This window comes from Pongo pygmaeus, chromosome 20, assembly GCF_028885625.2.
Source record: "Pongo pygmaeus isolate AG05252 chromosome 20, NHGRI_mPonPyg2-v2.0_pri, whole genome shotgun sequence".
NCBI classification, from domain to species: domain Eukaryota; kingdom Metazoa; phylum Chordata; class Mammalia; order Primates; family Hominidae; genus Pongo; species Pongo pygmaeus.
The window spans coordinates 33,965,455-33,973,874 of record NC_072393.2 but is presented as its reverse complement, the minus strand read 5'-3'; the positions used below and the strand labels follow the sequence as shown (position 1 = coordinate 33,973,874).

Genomic DNA, 8,420 nt, shown 5'->3' with positions numbered 1-8,420 from the left:
TGTTTGTTTGTTTTTTTCATTGAACTTGATGAATCTAATGACTATGTGCCTTGGGGATGGTCATCTCGTATAGCATGTGGTGGGGCTTCTCTATATTTCTCGAATTTGCATGTCAACCTGTCTAGCAAGATTAGGGAAAATTTTCATGAACTATAACATCAAACACATTTTCCAAGTTGCTTATTCTCTCTCCTCTCTCAGGAATGCCAGTGAGTCATAGATTTGGTCACTTTACATAATCCTATAGTTCCTGAAGACTTTGTTCATTTTTCTCAATTCTTCTTTATTTTTGTCTGACTGAGTTAATTTGAAGAACTGGTCTTCAAGCTCTGAGATTCTTTTCCTAGCATGATCAATTCCACTGTTAATACTTCCAACTGTATTATAAAATTCTTGTAGTTAATTTTTCACCTCAAGAAGTTCAGTTTGGGTCTCTTTTAAAAGGGCTATTTTGTCTTTTAGCTCTTTAATCAATTTACTGAATTGCTTGTCTTCCTTGAATTGAGTTTCAACTTTTTCCTTGATCTCAAGGAGCTCTCTTGTTATCCAGATTCTGAATTCCATGTCTGTCACTTCAGACAACTGATTGGTTAAGAAGCATTGCTGGGGAGCTAGTGGGCTTGTCTGAGGTAAAAAGACAGTCTGTTTTTTATTTTTTATTTTACTTTTTTTAAACTGCCAGAGTTCTTGTGCTTATTTTTTCTCATCCAGGAGAGCTGGTATTACTTTAACTGTGGTCTAAGTTTAGTATAGTCAGTTTGCTTCACTCCTGGAAAATTTCAGAGGCATAAGGCTGCATACAGAATGTTTGTTGTTGAATTCCTGATTTTGGTTTACAGAAGGTGATAATTAGTAAAGTTATTTTTGGTGTTGTCGTTTGGGCTATTTTGCATTATTTGGCACTTGAGAGCCATGGGCAGTAGACAGGTTCTTACTCAGATGCATGGCTCCTTTGTGCATCATTGCATTTGCAGCTGTGTTCTTTAGTCTGTGCAGGAAAGATCAATATCCACAATCGCAAAGATATACAACCAACCTAAGTGTTCACTTATCAATGAGTAGACAAAGAAAATGTGGTATGTGTGATCTTTGTCACAATCCATCACTGTTGCCACACTCACCCTTAAGTGAATATTATTGACCATTCAAAGTTTGGTGTGATGGTTTGTGGATTTTTATAATGTCTGTACTTCTTTTACTTTACAATTTTTAGTCAAATGACAATATCTTCTAGGCCCTTTTACAATTCAATGCATATAAATCTTATTTAAATGGCTGTTTTATAACATGTTATGAATAAGGCATGCGTTATTTAATTTAATGCTGCAAGAATGTTTAGGTGTTCTTAAGGTAATATTGTTTCAAAGGACACAAAAATATCTGAATTATTTTTCAAACCAACTATTTCTCTATAAAATTAATTTAAAGGAGCTGTAGGTACGAAAAGGTAAAAAAAAAGAGAGAGAGAAAAGTAACTTTATTATTAGATGAGGCTTTGACTCAGGTTTGAATAAACTAGAGATCTGGTCTGAATTCTTTGGAAATCTCCTTTTTCTTATGATAGTAGACTGAAGGAGTCCTGAGTCAAAGCCCCTTTATCTTGTTTCTCCTCCCTTCCCCAAGCATGACTCTTGAATATAATCGACCTCATGTCTGCACCTCCGACAGTGCCATAGGGAAAAAATGGTAAGACACAGAGTATGAGGGTGAGAACGAGACTAACTCTCCAAGCCTCCTTGGTGGTGTTAATGCATAGAGAAAAGGAAGAAAAACAATGAAACAAAGAGAAAAAGGAAAAAAGGAAGAGAGAGAGGAGGAGGAGGAGGAGAGGGGAAAACCAGACTCAGGTGTAATTGTAATACTTTAAAATATTAATCTCTAGAAATAATTCCTTTATTCTGTCCTGAAATCCAACCAATCATATTAACTTTCAAGGGGGCAAAAATCAAAGACATGAGAAAAGAAAGGAGCATGGAGAATTCCCTTCTCCTTGAGGCTAGGTTACCATTGCAATAATTTTTAAATCCATCCCTTTCTCTCCCAACCCATAGGTTCTCCTACAAGCCAACATCATCCCTACAGCAACATCTCAAACTTTCTTTTCCCCATATTTAGTTTTTGAGAACCCATTCCCTAGCAGTGGTCTGAGGGGACTTATCCAAAATATCCTTTATGAAAATCTTTTGATAGCTTTCCATTCCCTATAGCAAAAATTTCAGCATAGACAAATCAATCAAATGATACAGCACATTAAAAGTATGAAAGATAAAAACCACATGGTTATCTCAATAGACACAGAAAAAAACATTTGAAAAAATCTAACACTCCTGGCAAATTAGAAATAGAAGAAAATTTCCTCAATATAGTAGAGGCCATCTATGAGAAACTCACAGTTAACATAATAATCAGGGAAAACTAAAAGCTTTTCCTCTAAGGTCAGGAACAAGACAAGAATGCCCGAGGTCACCACTTGGTTTCAGCATGGTACTGGAAGTAGCAACAAGAGCAATTAGGCAAGAGAGAAAAAAAAAGAAAGAAACAAAAGACATCCATATCAGAGGACAAGCAGTAAAATTATCCCTGCAAATAGCAAGATCCTATACATAGAAAACCCTACAAATTCCACAAAAAATGTTAGAACTAATGAATAAATTCAGTAGTTTTAGGTACAAAATCAACACAAAAATCAGTTGCACTTCTTTACATCATAATGACCTACCTGAAAAGCAGTCAAGAAAACTATCCAATTTAAATAGTATTAAAAAAAAAAACACTTAGGAAGATATTTAACCACGGGTTTCAAGGATCTAGACACTCAACACAGTAAAATATTGATGAAAAAAATAGAAGACAAAAATAAAAGAAAATATGTATCACATTCATGATTAACATTGTTAAAATTGCCATACTACCTACAGCAACCTACAAATTCAATATAATTCCTATCAAAATTCCAATGACCTTTTTTTGAATAAATAAAAATAATTATAAAATATGTGTGGAAACACAAAAAGCTCTAAACAGCCAAAGCACTCTTGTGAGAGAACAAAGTTGGAAGCAACACTCTTCCTGTTTTTAGATTATATTATTAAGCTATATTTATCAAACCAGCATGATACTGACATAAGAAAAGACATAGCAATCAACCGAACAGAATAAAGAGCCCATAAATAAACCCACACATTTAAGGTCAATTTATTTTAGACAAAGTTGCCTAGGAGACACAATGGAAAAAGGATAGTCTCTTCAATAAACGATGTTTGGAAAACTGGATATTCACATGCAAGAATGAAAAAAGAGAAGAAGAAATAAAAGGAAAAAAAAAGGAAGGTAGGAGGAAGAAAAAGAAATTAGACTTTATTTTACGCCATACACAAAAATCAATTTGAAATGGATTAAAGGTTTAAGTGTAGGATCTGAAACTGTAAAACTCCTAGAAGAAAACAGGGAAAGGCTCCTTGACATTTGTCTTGGCAAAGATTTTTTGTATATACCACAAAGCACAAGCAAAAAAATAAAAAATAGACAAATGGTATGATATCAAACTAAAAAGCTTCTGCATAGCAAAGGACGCAATCAACAAGATGAAAAGGTAACCCACAGAATAGGAGAAATATTTACAAACAATAATCTAATGAGAGGTTAGTATTCAAAATATATATGGTACTCAACCTAATAGCAAAAATAACAAAAAACAAACAAACAAAAAAACACCCAAATAAAAACAGGTATATCTTCCGAATAGGCATTTTTTTTCAAGAAAATTAAAAAATCACTAACAGGTATAAATACACAAAGGTGCTTGACATGACTATCAGGGAAATTCAAATCAAAACCACAATGAGATACCATCTCACTTCTGTTACAATGACTATTACTAAAAACAGTCACCAACACCTCACAAGAGAGAACAACTGTTGCAGAGCGTGTAGAGAATGGGAAGTCCTTGTATACTGTTGGTGGGAATGTAAATTGGTGCAGACATATGAACTAACATACAGAGGCTCCTCAAAAAGTTAAAAATACAACTCACTTCTGAGTATGTGTCTGAAGGAAAGGAAATCGGTATCTTAAAGAGATAATCTGCACTTTATGTTTATTACGGCATTATTTAAACTAGCCAAGACACAGAAACAACCTATCAGTCCACAGAGGGATGACTGGATACAGAAAATGCGGGATATATATTTAATGAAATATACTCAGCCAGAGGAAGGCAGAAGCCGCCACCTGTGACCTTGTGTCTGACCTGGAGGACGTCATGCTAAGAAGAATGATCCCGACAGAGAAAGGCAAACCCAGGATGGTGTCACTTAACTGTGGACTCCAAGGAGCGAGCCCCACGCTCCGCCGCCGGCGCCGCCCACTCGCGAGTCGGTGAGGGTTCGGGAGGCGCCCCATCCGCCCCACCCTCCGGCTCCTGCGTGCGTGCGCCCAGCGCGTGTCGCCCCGCAGCTGTTCCGCGCCCACCAGTACTGGGGAGGCAGAGGCCGGGCCGCAGCACCGCGCGTGGGCGCGTCTCTCAGCAGCCGCAGCTAGGCCGAGCCGGGCGCCATGCGAGGCAGCGCGGAGGAGGCCCCCACGGCGGCTGGCCGAGGACACGGAGCCGGCCTCTACCTGCCGGAGAAGCGGCTGCTCGCGCGCGCCCGGGGCCACCCGCTGCCCCACGGCTGCGCGAGGAATGGGCAGGCGCCGACCCCGGGCTCTCGGAGCAAGGGTCGCTGCTCGGCTCCTTCCCACGCTGCGGAGCGCGGGGCTCGGCCGGGCGCTGCGGGGTCGGTGGCAACTCGCTCGGGAGCAGGCACCTGGTGAACTGACCAGCCGCAGGGGCCGCCGCGCCTCCCCTGCCTGCACGCCGAGCTTCTCGGGGGCCGCGGAGGAGAAGGAAGGTGCGTCCGGACAGGCGAGTGCGGCGGCGACAGCGACAGCGGCTGGCTGGGCTCAGGTACGTTGGACGTGACTGCCCAGAGGCAGCCTCGGAGCTCTGCCCGTCCCGGGAGCCTGCCTGGCAGCGTCGCGAAGCGCGGGCGGCTGGTCCCTTCCTGCTCCTTCCCCCAGCGCCTCTGCCTTGGCCTCCGGGAAGCTGGAAACCTTCCTTCCTGTTTTCAGGTTTCGGTGGAGACCCTTATTTTTTCCACCACTAAGGTTAAGAGATTCTGGAATGGAAGGACCAGAGATGGTGAACCTTCTGCAGTTCTCAGATTTAGCCAGACTCCCATTTGGGGCAGAAGACCACCCTTGAGCACCTCCCCAAGGGGCAGCTCTTTTGCAGTGTGACTTCTCTGATGTACCCCTAGGAATGAAGAGTCTTCTGATAACCCGATAGGGCCCTGAAAGTCAAAGGGCAAACGAGATCTCGCAGGACATAAGCTTGTGATCGTTTGAGGCGGGGGGTCACTCACGTTCCTGAATGGAATTGGAGGAGCGTCAAAGAGGTGCCTGTGAAGAAGCGCAGCAGTCCTGCAAGTGGAGCAAAATTGAGTTTTTCCATTTTTGCCAAGATTTTGAAGACAGTTCAATGTATCGTGCATTTGCTGTAAGCTTCAAGAGCATAAACGATGACCACCCCAGCCCTGCTGCCCTCTCCAGACGTGGGATCCCACCTCTGAACCTGGGGCCGCCCTCCCCACATCACAGCGCTACCTTGAGACTTTCTGAGAAGACACTTATTTTTAATGCCTTCATCACCCTGTGTTTGGGGGCATTCTTTTTTCTTCTAGGCTTCTCAAAACACAAACGCTTTGATCTGGGTTTAGACGATGTGTTAATTCCTCATGTAGTAGCTGGCAAAGAGGCTAAAAACCCTGAAGTCTTCCTGATCTATGCACCCAATTAACATACACACAAGGAAGAAGAAGAACCTCTGAGAAATAAAGTTCGAGCTGATCATGACAAGTCCCTGGAAGAGACAAAAGAAAAATTGAGAAAGTCAAGCAGCCTGGGCGCTGTGGCTCACACCTGTAATCCCAACACTTTGGGAGGCCAAGTCAGGAGGATGGCTTTCATCTAGGAGTTTGAGACCAGCCTGGGCAACATGATGAGACCCCTGTCTCCACAAAAAATCAACAACTAGCCAGGCCTGGTAGTGCCCTTTTGTAATCCCAGCTATTCTGGAGTCTAAGGTGGGAGGATTGCTTGAGTCTGGGAGGTGGAGGCTGCAGTGAGCCCTGATGGCACTGCAACACTCAGCCTGGGTGACAGAGTGAGACCACATCTCAAAAAAAGGAAAGAAAAGAAAAGTCAAGCAAGGAAATCCAAGCAGAAATTCAGATAGAGAAAAATAAGGTCCGACAAATGAAGACAGAGAACAAGCCACTGCCACCAGTCCCTATTCCAAACTTTGTAGGTATGAATGGTGGAGACCCCGAAGACAACATAAAAAAGAAAAGGGAAAAAAAGTAAAGCATGAAACATGCCTAGGATAATTATAGGACATACAGGTGGGGGCATAATGAACTTAGACCTATTAAAAGGAAAGGATGTGCCACTAACATTTGAAAATTCACAAATGGGTGCTACCATTGTAGATTCTTTGGATGCCCTTTATATCATGGGGCTTCATGCTGAATTCCTAGATGTGCAAAGATTGTTTAAAGACAACCTTGAGGTCAGTGTGAATTCAGAGATGTTTGTGTTTGAAGTCAACATTCAGTTTATTGAAGGCCTACTTGCAGCATATCACCTTTCAGGAAAGGAGATATTCAAGATTAAAGCTGTGCAACTGGCTAAGAAACTCCTTCCTGCCTTTCACACATGTACTGGGATTCCCTGGACAATGGTACATTTGCAGAGTGGAGTAGGGTGCAACTGAAGCTAGGGGCCTGCATGTAGCAGCATTCTGGCTGAATCTGGTACACTGCATATGGAGTTCATCCACCTCAGCTACTTGACAGCAGACCTGGTTTACTATAACAAGGTCGTGTACATGTGGAAACTGCTTCAGAAAATGGATTGTCCAAACGGTCTTTATCCAAATTGAGCCCAAGTACAGGGTGCTGGGGTCGGTATCACACATCACTTGGTGATCTGGGAGACAGTTTTTATGAATACTTACTGAGAGCATGGTTGATGTCAGATAAAACAGACCATGAATGGAGAAAGATGTGTGATGATGCTCTTGAGGCTGTAAAAAAACAAGAACTCCCATGGATGTCTTAATCTTTAGTAAAGAATGGATCAGTGGGCACTTGGAAAACAAGATGGGGCATCTGGCCTGCTTTGCTGGGGTAATGTTTACACTAGGAGAAGATGGTTCCAGAATAGATAAGTCCGTCATTATTTAGAGCTGGGGTGGAAGTTGCATGTACATGTCACGAGTCATATGACAGACTGCATTAAAGCTAGGTCCTGAGTCAGTCAAGTTTGATGGTGCAGTGGAGGTTGTGGCTGTCAGGTTGTAAAGTATTATATCCTCTGTCCAGAAGTAATTGAAACCTGTTGGTACCTATGGTGATTCTGTCACAATCCAAAATACAGGCAGTGGGACAGGGAACAGCACTTGCCATTGAAAAGTATTGCTGAGTCAGTGGTGGATTTTCTGGAGTCAAAGATGTACATTTCTCTACTCCTACACATGATGATGTACAGCGGGGTGTCTTTCTTGCTGAAACACTAAAATATTTGTATGTGCTGTTCTCCAGTGGTGACCTTTTACCTTTAGACTACTAGGTGTTTAATGCAGAGGCTCACCCTCTGCCTGTGTTACATTTAGCCAACACCACACTTTCAGGTAATTCTGCTGTTGGATAAAAGCAGTTCCGAGGACCATGACCAGTCTCACCTGTTTTGTTTACGTGGACCACTATAGAAATTAGTCTGAAAACCTAGACCTCTAAGTCAACATGATAGTGGTCATATAAGAGTGATGTGTGTTATAGCAAAGATCGCAATTACTTTTGTACCACCAAGTACTCTACAAACCACATATATTTTATGTATATGCGTATATATATAAAACTATATAAAACTCTCTCTACATAACTATGTATATAGAGAGTTATATAGAGAGAGTTTTATATTTAGAGAGAGTTACATATATTTATACACACACACACACACACATACATATATATATATATATATATATGGTCTGTAGAGTTCTGGAGTCTGGAGGCTAGACTTCCTAAGAGAAAGCCAAGAATATAGAGCACCTTGCAGGAGTTAAGGATGGCTTTTGGAACCAATTATATATTCCTACAGTGGAGCAACTGTCAAATATTCCACATTGTCTCATTTTTCTCCATTTTAATAATGTAATGAACTAAGGTAAAGAAAAAAGATAGTGTAACTGCATCAGTTACAAGAAGACTCAAAAAACAAACGGAAGTGCCAATCCATGTCTGAATTTTCAAGTTCCCTATTGGATGACCAGACTGGCAACCATTTCAAATCCTATTTAATCAGTTTAAATAAAATCTATT

General features: G+C 41.5%; 1 pseudogene; it reads left to right on the top strand.

The window, feature by feature from the left end:
• The first annotated feature begins 4,474 nt into the window (after nt 1-4,474).
• Nucleotides 4,475-7,915, top strand: LOC129020894 (mannosyl-oligosaccharide 1,2-alpha-mannosidase IB-like; annotated as a pseudogene).
• The last annotated feature ends 505 nt before the right edge of the window (nt 7,916-8,420 follow it).